Source organism: Leguminivora glycinivorella, chromosome 13 (assembly GCF_023078275.1).
Source record: "Leguminivora glycinivorella isolate SPB_JAAS2020 chromosome 13, LegGlyc_1.1, whole genome shotgun sequence".
NCBI lineage: Eukaryota > Metazoa > Arthropoda > Insecta > Lepidoptera > Tortricidae > Leguminivora > Leguminivora glycinivorella.
This window is the reverse complement of record NC_062983.1, coordinates 22995467-23009437: the sequence shown is the minus strand read 5'-3', so window position 1 is coordinate 23009437 and position 13971 is coordinate 22995467.

Here is a 13971-nt window from a genome sequence, read left to right as displayed (position 1 = left end):
GGGCGGTCCCCGGGTGATGGATGCGCGTGCGCGTAATTGACAGCGACATGCGCGCGCCGCCCTGCGCTGCGCCCGCGCCGGCGCGGCCTACACTACAGCCACAGCCTGCCCTTCGTTGAGCCGTTTAATTGCTTCGTTTATAATTGCGAGCCGCGGATATTAATGACATTTCGTTTAAGTCAATGGGGTTTGAGATTACGAGTGGGCCTGGTAAGGGTGTAATAAAACAAGGCAAAGCGTTTTCTGAAAGGCCAAAAACCAATAAAAAAGAAAAAATTATACATTTTATAGGTCTTGTCTTGCCCAGATGTAACATGTTGGATTTTTCTATAAAATGGTATTTTGGCATTGATCACATAGTTATAGGTTCAACATTCGCAACAAACATTAAAATAAAGAATGTTTCACGATGCTAGTGATAGTGTGTTTCCCGTGTGTTTATTTTTTAACTTCGCTCTGCTGCGAATGATTCGATCTCTTCTCTAATAGTTATTTGTTTTACAAGGGGGCAAAGTTGTTGTTTAACCGCACGTGCCAATATTGATACCCGAGCAAGCGAAAGATTCCAATATTGAACCGCGAGCGTAGCGAGTGGTTCAAAAAGTGGAATCTTGAGCGTTGCGAGGGTTTCAAGGCACGAAGGTTAAACAAACTTTGCCGCCGAGTGAAACACAAAATTTTTCACCACACCAACACGAACAAAATACTGACAATAAAACATCAAACTACATCAAATCCATCAATCTATTCAATATTTATGATTCAAAATCATAATGTATAGGTAAATTCTACCAGCTAGCTTAAGACATCAAGTTAAAATTTGTATGAAATTACTTTGCACTTTTGTGGATAAAATGCAATTTTGCTATCTGTTTTCGAATAGCAAAGTAAGCCTTTTACCAGTTGGTGTGGTGAAAATACTATTATCATATTAGTGCAACAGAGAAATTGGCGTTTCGCTCAACGAAGCTTATTTTTCTTTATGCCACAATAATAACCGAGATAGGAGGAGATTAGAGTAACATTAGATCAGTTTGATTAAATTTATGACATAAAAAAATCAAAAACCATAAATTGCAAAATTCTGGATTACCTCTTTCACTATTAAGTCCGCAATGTGTATTGAAAATAGTTGCCAAGTCGTGACCGCTCCACTTACCTTTCAAACGCATTCAGAGAGCTCCTCAGGAGCCCCGGGACCACATACTTTACACAAGACTCGCATTTCTAGGAGCCCTACTCCGTACCGAGGACTTTTATGGTCAAATTCATTTCAAATGCAAACATTTTAACTGCGGACTTAGTTGAAAATTATGTTGTCGTTAAGGGCAATGAGTAGTTTTTCGTAGTAACAGTGTGGTAATAACATTACTATACTATACCGTACTATACAGTACTAGGCACTAATAGCATATTACCATTGTACAATATCGTGTAAGAAAAATTAAAAAGTGTGAAGATAAAATAAACTAAGTAAGTAGGTAAAATGTTTTAAATCGACGTGAATTTGCAGACGACGCCTGGCAGTCTGTAGGGTAGATTTTTCAGAGACATCTGTCCCTGTAGTTTAATACAATTTTGGTTTGATAGGTGTGATTCATGTAGAAAAACAACGAAAAAACAAAGATCTCTGAATCGAAAACTTTTGTCTAATGTAAGTTGAGAATCCTGACCAGATAATATAGGTATTGAAAGCCAGCTTAAATCTAAATTTGGTATCAAGATGGCATGGCAGGTGGCAGAATAATAATGCTGGCGCCATCTAAATCTCGATTTTTTCGATAACGGTTTTCTCCATTCTAAGTTTAACTACAGCCGAGCTTCGAACTTACGACTTTTAATCAGTGACATACTAAGAGAAGCTACTTAAACATATCCCCAGGACGTGAATAAACTAGACCGCATATACATTATACATAGGTATGTAAATCATGTAGCTATCAGCAGCTGAATGTGGATCGTGAATGACAATCGCGACACCTTGGGAACGCGATCTACGATTCAATCAGCGGCGGTTCCCGCGGTATCGCACCTGCGCCTGCGCTGCGCCGGCGACGACGGAGCTACATTCCTGCTGGCCGGGCGCATTACTGGACAAGTGCACACTGAGATACAACCAGCGTAATATGACCGTCTAAGGATTTATTTAAAATTATACTTCTTAAAATTCAGACAAAAATCTACCAAAAAGTCTACTAAAACTTGATCAAGATCAAGAGAAAAATGTTCAACAGTTTTTTTATTGTACACACAAAAAGTTCTCAAACAGGTTTTGATACTTTTGATAATATGTATAACAATCACAGAAAAAACGCAATATTAAGTGTCATCAACATTTTATAAAAATTATGCGTCTACTTTTTCCTTTAACTTAGAATAAGGTCACTGAAACTTGGGGGTAAAGCTCAGACCTGACGGATGACTGATGCTACTTCAAGAATCAGAGCTACATTGTTTAAGTTTCGATGGTGCCTTGGCTGGCCTCCTGGTCCTGCGATGGGAATGACAGTCGTCAATGCTGTATAGCGCGCGAACAACGCGCATTATTCAAATTAGCCGCACGCACCGACCGACATCGGAGCGCATAAATATTGTGAGCGAGCGACTTGCATAATTACTGCTGCCCTGGCTCTGATCGAAGCTGTTCACCAAGCTGCCTAACCTTGCCAGATCCACAACAATATATAGAACACCTCCAGATACTTTAGTAACTCAGAGGCTGCCTTTTATTTCAGCGCCGCTCGTCGCCGTCTTAGTCGAAAAGCAGTGTTCATTATAATATTTACCCACGATATATCAGGACTGTTTGGAAAACCTTCAGAGCCTAAGCAATATTTCTGATATTTCAGGTACCTATCCATTGACGATTGGGACACGTTCGTTTATAATAAGTATGTTTAAAAAATACTCAATCAAAATAATCGTCTGATAACGCATGGTGATGATTCTGACCACGATAAATAGAGGCCAATTTACAGTAGTGATGAGACCGAAATCAATACAATACAATACAATCCTTTATTGATAAAATAAAATTTTACACGTCAGGTACATTGGCATGCTTACTGCTAGATTTAAAAATTACAATAATTATTAATAGGCAAGGCTGAGCGAGCGAATTTTATCCGCGACGTTTTGCGAGTAGACACCGCACAGGCGTGTAAATCAGTGCGCAGCGGGGCCCGGGAGCGGCCGCTTCCTTATCTATTATGTGTGATAGCGATTTATAGGATCGGGCGCAGGTGGAGCCAACGCGTGACGGAACCCCGGAAGGACCTGGTCCTTCGCCCGTTACACACTATCAAAGCTATTATGTAAATATCGTAGTGTATGTACAATCGAAGCAGCTACTATTATTTAGCGTTATTTGTTTTTGCATTTTAAGGTCAAAATGGAACCACCTATTAATTTTTAAAAATGTACAGATTTTGTTATTCAAATCTAAGTATTGAACATTTTAAATGGTAATTCACGATACGGTAGTACAGATTTTGGATTGTTTTCCCCCATTGAAGGTATCACGTACTAGGCAAACATGTTGGGGAAAATATATGTGAGATACAAACGAATTGCGGCGCTGCACGCAGATGAATAGATGGGAACAGTATGCATATAGTTTGCGTGACTTATATGGTTTAGCAGATTTAGCAATCACAGCTTATTATGATTGTTTACAGAATTTATGAGTTATTGTAAATCTGCATATGTGAGTGTGTTTAGTAAAACGTCCCACTTTGTCGGTTACCATTAAGGCGAGATTTACTTGTGTACTATCTTTATATGAATAAACTGACAAAGCGGCTTTATAGCAATCAACAAAGTGGGACGTTTTGCCGTGCAAACGCACCAAAATAAAATACCTACTTTATATGACCTTAAAGGCCTTAATTCTCGTAGAGATTAACTGTAGGTCCATGTTTTTTACGGCAATTGAACTGAAATACATACCTATATCTAATTAACATTACTTTGTATTAAGTTTGTACACATTCCGACTGAAAACCAGCGTTGCAGTAAAAATTACTGCAACATTATGCTGAGTCGCGGCCCTTTTTAATATCCATGTTTGACCTAATTATTTTAATTTTAACATTGGAAATTTGTAACATTGTGATATTAAATAAAGCCATTCTATGTCTATGTATATGTCTATGACTTGACATGTCGTAACATTTTCGTGGTGTAAGTGTGTAAGGTTAAATTGCAATAATTTCGTCATGGACACAGACTGTATGTTCGCATCGCTATCTCCATCGACACGAAATGAAGCAAGCGGCATCGGCAGTAATACCTCCCAATAAATCCGCGCCGGCCGTATTGTGCAGGTATCTGTTTACCAAACGTTTTGTACTCGGCCTTTACTTACTTCCTACTTATTGTATTTTTTTTGGATTTGCTTCGTCGTCCGTTGCCTGATATGTACATATGGACGCCTTTAAATATTTTATGAACATGTTTCTATCAATGCATGAATTATAATTATTTGTGTTAATAAGACAAACTGGTCCGTAATGTTAGAACAGCACACTCTTTAAATTGTGATCGAAGTCGCCAACTTCATTTGTTTCTTGGTGGTTGATCTTTTTAGGTAGAACTACATTGACATATTTTTTGTTCAGTAAAACAACTTTGCTAAGTGAATATTAGTTATTCTGGCTTACTTAGAAGATTACTGTTTCCGCTTTGTGAATGCGAGCCCAGTATGGAGCGAGCGCAACCCGATGGTATCGCCCCGATATGATACGATACCTGCGATACTTGTAATGGCGAGTAAACTGTTTGGAAATTACGCTGGCACTGATAAGTTGCGCGAATAAGACGTAACGACCCCTCGTTGTGGGAAAGATCGACTCTCTATAATATTGGCTGGAGGGGGGCCGACGGCGGGAGCTGCAACTTTATTGCTTTTAATGGCACGTTCCATCCTCCATGCTGCTGCTGGGATAAGCATTTGTAATCCGCTATTTCGTATTTGCTCTGGATAATCTAATATTTTGATCACAAATACTAAATCTTCATATTTTCCTGTTATTAGCATTAGGTACTAAATAAATACATATTAGGAGGTGGCATATCCTGATACACATCTTATTTGTGTGCCCGTTTGACAGCGATATTTTCATAGTAGTGTAAGTTACTTACGTAAGTACTTACTTATTACAATTGAGGTTAAAGAACTCTACGCATTTTTCACCGTCATTATAAATAGCCGTCAGACTAAAGCTGAACTTGTTTAGCCTAAACAAAGCGGATCTAAAGCTTTCAACGCTATTTCTGGACTAAAATAGAAACGCGATCCTTTCATTTCATTCAGCGCTAATCCCCATTGAGTCGCCATAATCTTCTCACAAACTAACTCATAAGTCATGTGCTATAGTGATAACTCTGCCCCTTTGTTCACACTGCAAATGTAACAAAGATCAGCTGGCTTCTTGAAAAACCAGTATAACATGGTCTAAAGATCTTTAATAACAGAAAGAACTCTGGGACTGGCTTGCGCTAAGTTAGATCTAAACTAGCGTAGGGACTTGGGGAGTAGGTACCTATAGTTGGAATAACCCCCTGATCCGCGCTTTGTGCGCAAGCGACAACGCGCTGCCGAGAGGCGTGAAGTGCATAAATCCTCGCCTGTCGCTATTCTAAACGCATACCAAGCACGCACCAACACCCTAAAATGTCCTTTAGGTCTATAGAAAGCACGTGTGAACAAAGAGCTTTGAAGTAGTTATCGCCAACTCTGTAAGCAACGCCAAGAATGTTGTGTGAACAGGACGTCTCCTAAGGAAGCGGCTCCCACACTAAATTGAATTAACTTCATATGAATCCTGCCATATACGTGCGAGGGAATTATGACAGGTGTGGACGGGTTTCTTTGTGTGTTTTTACGTGGGACCAGAATGAAGCGGGTGAAATGCTTTACGGCACGCTGTTCGCATATCTCATGTTTACTTGCCAGTCTTGCCACTTGTAATTGTCGTGTTTCTATCTACATAATAATTAAAGAATAATATTTTTTCTTTAAGTATTCCCGATTCTATCTGTCTATTACTTTACAAACACAAATTGTATATACACTTATAACAATGACAAATTTTGAAATCTTTTGTAAATATTATTTACTATTTATTTCATTTAAAAATTTTACAAAAACATAGTCCAATCGGCACTCAGCTCGGCGCCGTCTCCAAGAGAAATCGTGATCTAATTTTAAGTAATATTTACAGCTATGGTGCTGGAGTTGAGTGGTGACTTTACCTAAAGCGTATTGTTATGTTGTAACTACTCTTTGTTTGTTAAAATACCATCCTTTTACACATACACTATTATTATTTCGACCTGCACCTGATTTATTTTTCTCTACACAAATAAATAATCTACGCGAGAAGTCTCAGCTCCCGCGACCACCGACCAGTCGTACGATATAATGTGCGATTTGTCTCGGCGACTGGTCGGGTCGGCGACATTGTGCGCGATTTCACGCCCGCCGCCGCCGCCGCCGCCGCCGCCGCCGCCGCCGCCGCCTGTAGCGGACCTGCTGCATTTCACGCTGCATTATGACTGCCACTATTTATAGCTCACCAACAGCTACTAAGAAACCTTTTTATACATGATGTGCCTGGAAGTTCTAGGAGCTAGCCAATTAAGGTGGATTAAGCATATTGTAGCACTACTGAAAACTGCACGGCAGCAAGTTTTGCTACTGGGTCCAAATGGAGGTCTAAGGCGGAAAACTGGATGCAGTAAATACTTCAGCATCCAAGGGTTACAAACAAAATCACAGGTGAAGATTATTAAATATTTAACTACTTAGAAATAGGTAGCTAGGTATACAATCATATTTGCTATAAGTTTTCTAGTCACAATAAAGAGCAATGCAATTTGTCACAATTTATCCATACGAAAATGTATCAACCAAAATTGAAAGCATCTTATGAAACAAACATAAGACAAACAAAAGTATAAACGATTCACATCACAGGTACGTACTTATCTAAATGTGTATTGAGCGTATCATCAACATCGGCAACATCTGCGATCGAACGGATCTCGTGCATTCCATTCAAATGCGACGAGAAATCCTGAAACAAATGAACGCAGGCGCATCTGCACGCACTCTGTGGGTGCGTGTAAACCAATACAAATCTTATCTTGATAAAAACCGGCCAAGAGCGTGTCGGGCCACGCTCATTGTAGGGTTCCGTAGTTTTCCGTATTTTTCTCAAAAACTACTAAACCTATCAAGTTGAAAACAATTTTCCTAGAAAGTCTTTATAAAGTTCTACTTTTGTGATTTTTTTCATATTTTTAACCGCCTTCCAAATCTCAAAGGAAGGGGTTATCAAGTCGTCTGTATGTTTTTATTTTATTTTTTTATTTTTTTTAATGTTTGTTCCTCGATATCTCCGTCGTTACTAGACCGATTTTGAAATTTTTTTTTTGATTGAATGTATATGCATACAGATTGGTCCCATTTTTCTCAGAACCCAGTTCTGATGATGGGATCCTGGAGAAATCGAGGGAACTCCTCAAATCTGAAAGGCATACATATGGTGATTTTTGTATTTTTAAAGGAACAGCATGCATTTACGTACGGAACAGTGACATTTGGTGCAGTGGAACTCCTGATGATGGTCAGAATGGAATTCCTCAAATCTGAACGGCTCACTTATAGTGACTTTGGTATTTTTATAAGAACAGCATGCACTTACGTCCAGAACAGTGATATTTGGTGCAGTGGAATTGCTGATGATGGTCAGAACGGAACTCCTCAAATCTGAACGGCACACTTATAGTGACTTTGGTATTTTTATAAGAACAGCATGCACTTACGTCCAGAACAGTGACATTTGGTGCAGTGGAACTGCTGATGAAGAGTGAGCCGCCCCTGGTTAGAGTTCCGTTCTGATGATGGTCAGAACGGAACTCCTCAAATCTGAACGGCACACTTATAGTGACTTTGGTATTTTTATAAGAACAGCATGCACTTACGTCCAGAACAGTGACATTTGGTGCAGTGGAACTGCTGATGAAGAGTGAGCCGCCCCTGGTTAGAGTTCCGTTCTGATAATCATTCTCATCTGTAAGTACTTCAGAATCATCCAGATTTCAAAATTGGTTCAGAAATGACGGAGATATCGAATAACAAACATTAAGATATAGACGTATAGACATAATATACAGACGAATTGATAACATAATCCAACATTTGAAAGTATTTATCACCAGAAACCCAAAGGGAGGCGGTTTTTTTTTTCTTAAAAATTATTTATTAAACATATGGTTCAAAAGTTAGAGGGGGGGGACACACTTTTTTTCCTTTAGGAGCGATTATTTCCGAAAATATTAATATTATCAAAAAACAATTTTAATAAACCCTTATTCATTTTTAAATACCTATCCAACAATAAATCACACGTTGGGGTTGGAATGAAAAAAAAACAGTCCCCACTTTACATGTAGGGGGGGGGGGGGGGGTACCCTAACAAACCATTTTTTTCCACTTTTTATTTTACCACTTTGTCGGCGTGATTGATATGCATATTGGTACCAAATTTCAGCTTTCTAGTGCTAACAGTCACTGAGATTATCCGCGGACGGACGGACAGACAGACAGACAGACATGGCGAAACTATAAGGGTTCCTAGTTAACTACGGAACCCTAAAAACGAGTATTGTTAGGTACTAAATAAAGAGTACTGTTCCTTTTAGGAGTGGGTCACTAACGAAATGCAATATCTGCATACAGTTAACGCGTTTTGACAATAGTTTTGATCGTACCTACGTACAAATTGGCATTTGCATGACAGTTTTTTAACGCAAAAACAGCAGAAATGTGACTAGATTGGTGCCTACCCCTACCCTTTACTTGCACTTAGTTGTCTATCTTTCACCATCTCGTATTTGTACCTAAGTACAGCAGATAAATCTGCATGTAATTACTGTTTGTAGCCAATATCAAATCAAGTAACGATTTTGTATTTTAGTTGAGCTGCCTGTCTTATCTAAGCGGTAGCGTGCATTTGTTCACAGGTGTCAGCGAGGTGTAAATCGCGCGATAGCGTCGTCGCGTCGCGTCGTGCCGCACCCGACACTGAGCGATGCTCAGTATCCCCTCGCCACACCTGAACAAGTGTGCGAGAACCATTAGAACGGCCGTAAATATTAAAGTACGCAGTAAATATACCGCTGTATCAATCACGGATGCGCCGCGTGATGAGCCATTACAACAGGATGTTTTATGATGGACAACAATGTTGATCATATTTTACAATTCTAATCTTTTGAAGATTTATGATAGATATGAAATGAGGATTAAAAGTCAATAATACTACATTTATAGGCGGAAAATACACCCCGCCGTATAGTAAGCTCGTAAACAATATTTGTATTTTGTTATGCAATATTTATAGTTTAGTCAAGGGAATTATGTATGAATGTACTTCTATCTTGAATACACTTAATGTTCTAGACTAGATTATAACTATTTATATTATTGGTGTTTCCGCATTTCTATCTCAAACATCTATTGCACTCGAAACTTTGACGCTTTGTGAACCAGCGTTTACAATCCATAAACAATTCCCACCGATTTGATAAACAGTATTCCCAAAGCCATGAATCAACATTAGGCCATTTTTGGAGCCTAGAGTCGGGCCCGGCTCGATTGTGTTGGCACCTGGCGTGTCCCGCTATTTGCAGCGCAGCGGTAAAAGAAACAACGCCAATCTATCACCATTAGGGCCTCGCGTTCCATTCAGGCCTCGAGATCGGATCGTTTCCTAATTCAACTGTTCCTAACACTGTTGGCACGACAACCAGCCAATTTAACATTCCGCGCCCATACTGAATTTACTCTTCTGTTCCTGTTTGCATTGATGCAAATAAATATATTTTTAGTCATTTTTGATAACAAACTGAAAGCAAACGCGACATTCGTGGCAATGACAAAGTATATTCGTTTATATTCTACTAGCTTTTGCCCACGGCTTCGCTCGCGTTAGAAAGAGACAAAAAGTAGCCTATGTCACTCTCCGTCCATTCAACTATCTCCACTTAAAAAAAAACGTTAATTCGTCGCTCCGTTTTGCCGTGAAAGACGGACAAACAAACAGATATACACACTTTCCCATTTATAATATTAGTATGGATAAGACATAATATCCTATCTGATCCATGATCATAAGAATAAGTACATTCAGCTTCAGCCTTTGCAATGGCCATCAAATGACTGATTTGATTTGTGTTTGTGGGTTCAACAATCACTCATTACAGTGAAGACTAGAAGTATTTATGACTGCGTCAAAAACTACAGGTACTTTTTTTCAATCCTCATTTCAGAATTAGTATACCCAATATTAGCAATGATAACCTGGGTAACATAAACCTAAATTGAAATGCCGGTGCGATTTTTAATCTCAGGTTTACACCAGCCATTTTAAAACTATCAAAGTAACCCCAAATATTCCTATAAATTTACTTGTAGCTTCACTTGTAGCTTTTACCCCGTTTTAGTTGTAGCTTTTTATTACCACACCATTTTATATTGCACCTTTGCTTTGTCTCTCCCTAAGTATATTGCTGCCACCTATATTTATGGAGATGTATCTGATCGTAACAGTTGTAAGGTATAGTAACGCCGCGCTGACGCCTCCGTATTTGGATAGGGTAGGTTAGTTAGGCGGCTATATCGATCGTAGTAAATCTCCGTTTGCGCCTGCGCAGCGAGCTGAGCTGAGAGATGCGTGCGCACAACCCGCTGAAGCAACCAGGGTGCTTAGCCGAATGGCACAAACGGTCACGAAACGAAACGCTCGTAGATATCTATCCTTATCGCTCTTGCGTATTGGCGCGACAGAGGCAGACTACCTTTCGCGGCGTTTCGTCTTCGTTTCGCGTCGGAGAAATGCATTCGGCTATGGGGCCTGAAGCCGTGACGAATAAGCCCAAGTTGTCGACTCTTGTCGTGACTGTAAGAAAATATGATTTAATTTAAACTAAAGCGTAATTTGCGCTTTTGTAAAAAAAAAATAGAAATAATATATTGGGATGGCGTTATCACTATACAACAGTAAAACAAAAAAAACTGCACATACAAAAAAAGAACAATAGAAAATTATTTACAAAAAGTAGGTACGTATATTTGCCATGAAATGGTCCTGACTCAGCATGATTTAGTTGCAGCTAATACATTTGAGACAAATAGATATTCATTTGAATGGGTCTCCGATGTGAATCAATCAATATTTGGAGCTAATTAATGCAAATGACGCTACACATAAAAATCCTAAAAATATGTTAAGTAAATAAAGAGGGGCTTAATTGGAAAGCAAGAAAATGAATGACTCAAAATGATGCAAATTTCTTACCCAAAGCAACAATCAGTCTTGAAGGCTACTCTTAATTAATCAGGCGAATACTTTGCGTTACAAAGTTCAGTACCGTTATAAGTATACCAGGAAATCGAAGCTCAGCAATTTTAATTTAATTCGCATAAAATTATCGGCGATTAATCAGCGTCGAATTAATTGCGAACAACACGCGAACGAGCGCGCCCCGGGCTCCATTACGAAAATGTGCTTGTGCTGTGGCACGCCAATTCAAACGCACCCCAACATCAGAACGATTTCTGAAAGGTGTAATTTCGTCGTCGAGCGTCTCGCCCGCGCCAATACAGCTACGAGCAAGCACGAATTAAATGCATGATATCCGAATGACATCCTTCAAATTTCCTAATGATATCCGTGTTAGAATAGGCCTGTGTGTGTGTAAAAGCAAGGTGTCATGTTAGCGGGCGGGGCCGACGTGACTGTGGCAGTTCGGGGGCACGGGAGCTGCTGGCAGTTATACGGGGTGGAGCCTGAAACTGGAGCAACATTTGCGATTAAACAATTCATTAAACCTTCATCATCATGACCATCTTCGACTCGGTTGACTTTGTTGTCAGTGGAGGCTCACTGACATAACTCACAACACGTCAACTGTCTTCTTTACTGGATCTAGGTACAGTCAACCAATTGGAACCCTAGGACACTGTAGAACTATGTCATAGTGACGTTATTAATCAGATACATAGTAAGAAATCTCTTACTGCTTGTCATTTCAACATGGTTGTAGAGTGGCCTAGGGTTCGAATTGGTTGACTGTACTTAACACTTTTCATGTTCTTGTTTAGGAACTTTCTCTTTATTTCTCTGTAGTTTTCGATAAATTCGTCGGGGTGTTTTCTAGTCTTACTACTTCTTTTACATATTGTATCCTTTTAATTTTCTTTTAATATTTTAGTTAGATTACAGAAAAATTATCACTAATATCTACAGTTATAAAGATCTTTGAATTAATATCCTGAGTATACTGTTTTGCCCACCCTGTATATCATGTAGTTAAATAATTCCTAAACGGTATTAGACAATATTTTACGAACCTTTTAACAGCCTGGCGAATGACTGTTAACACTGGCTTGCAATTTGCGCGCAATACGATTGGGAACAAAATGGCGGACCGAGGCGAGAACAACCCGCTAAGTGCTACTCTCACTTACTGTCATTCCGAGTGTAACCCGCCATCGTTTCATGTTCACTGGAAATAGGCAACTTTAAGCAGTTGCGAGCATGTTGAAGTAGATTTGTGCACATATTTTTAAATTAAAGGAAAAAAATGAGTTCACACCTCCAGCCGGACTCCGGCCTGCGACTATCTTTGCCGCTGCATCGCTCGCAGTCGTTTTTGCATGGTAAAAAATAAGTTTAGATTTTCATTATTGTCATGTGTCGATTCTAATTCAATAACTTGTTCTGGTTTTGATAAGACTGTAACCTTGCGTGTCTCTCACGCTCGATTTATGATTTATTTCACCCTTGTCACCTAACTGGGCATTGCTAATCTACTTATTTCTAATTGCAACAATTCAACAAGTCACGATTTTTTCAACATCAACGACGGTAAATCAACACGAAACATCAGTATTAGCATGTCGAATAAAGTCCCATCAGTGAGTGATATCAGCTAACGTGTCAAAATAAGGATAAACTATAATCAAGTTGTTAAATCCGAATCAGGCTCCACTTTAAAACCAAGAGGTATGTAGCTTGTAACAGTAAGAAACCATTCTTTTTGTCTGTTTATCCAGCCGTATGTTGCATCGCAATGTATTGCCTACTTCCTACTTTATTTTCCTTCAAGAGTCTAGTATTTAATCGTCATAAAAAAATCGCTTTTTAAATATCTTTGTTTTTCCTTATGACGATAGTTGGTGCCTTTTTCATATATGCATCAAATATATCTTGTAAAGTCATTCATCATTCTCCATAACCCATATACTTACAGTCTATAAACTGTGACTTGTTCGAGATTTATAGTCATTGGATTGGTGAGCAAGGAAGCGAGTGCACTGCACAGGTGTGTTGCAACACAACTCGCGGCTCTCAGTAGCGACCCTCTGCTCCGACTTGTCTTTACTCACAAAGACGCATAAACGACAGGACAAATAAAAACAAATGGACTCAGATGCCTTCCTCCAGCGGAAATCTCTTCTCGTACAAAAACGTCCTAACCAACATGTTCTACAAAAAGTACTCGTCCGATCGCTCTGAGTTATGGCAGATTTCTTTCGGCCTACTTGCACGGGATCTTCCGAAGCGGCTCCATAAAATTAGAAATCAACATTATTCAAACCAGTCGTAGTAATTACGTATTTTATTAGCAAACGTCGATTGCGACAGTTTACTAATTTCGAGACAAGCAGGGTCATATATCAAATAAAAGCGTTACACTTATTGCGAACGCACACTAAATACTCGAGCATACAAAACCAATTTTTTTATAGGATTAAAGCAGTGGTTTTCAAACTTTATGGTCTCACGGCCCTTTATGACACCTTAATTTTTTCGTGACCCCCATAGCTCTTTCTTTGCTAAATATTAGCTATATCAAGTATAACAAAACTGGATTTGCAGATTTATTTTCTGATTATGT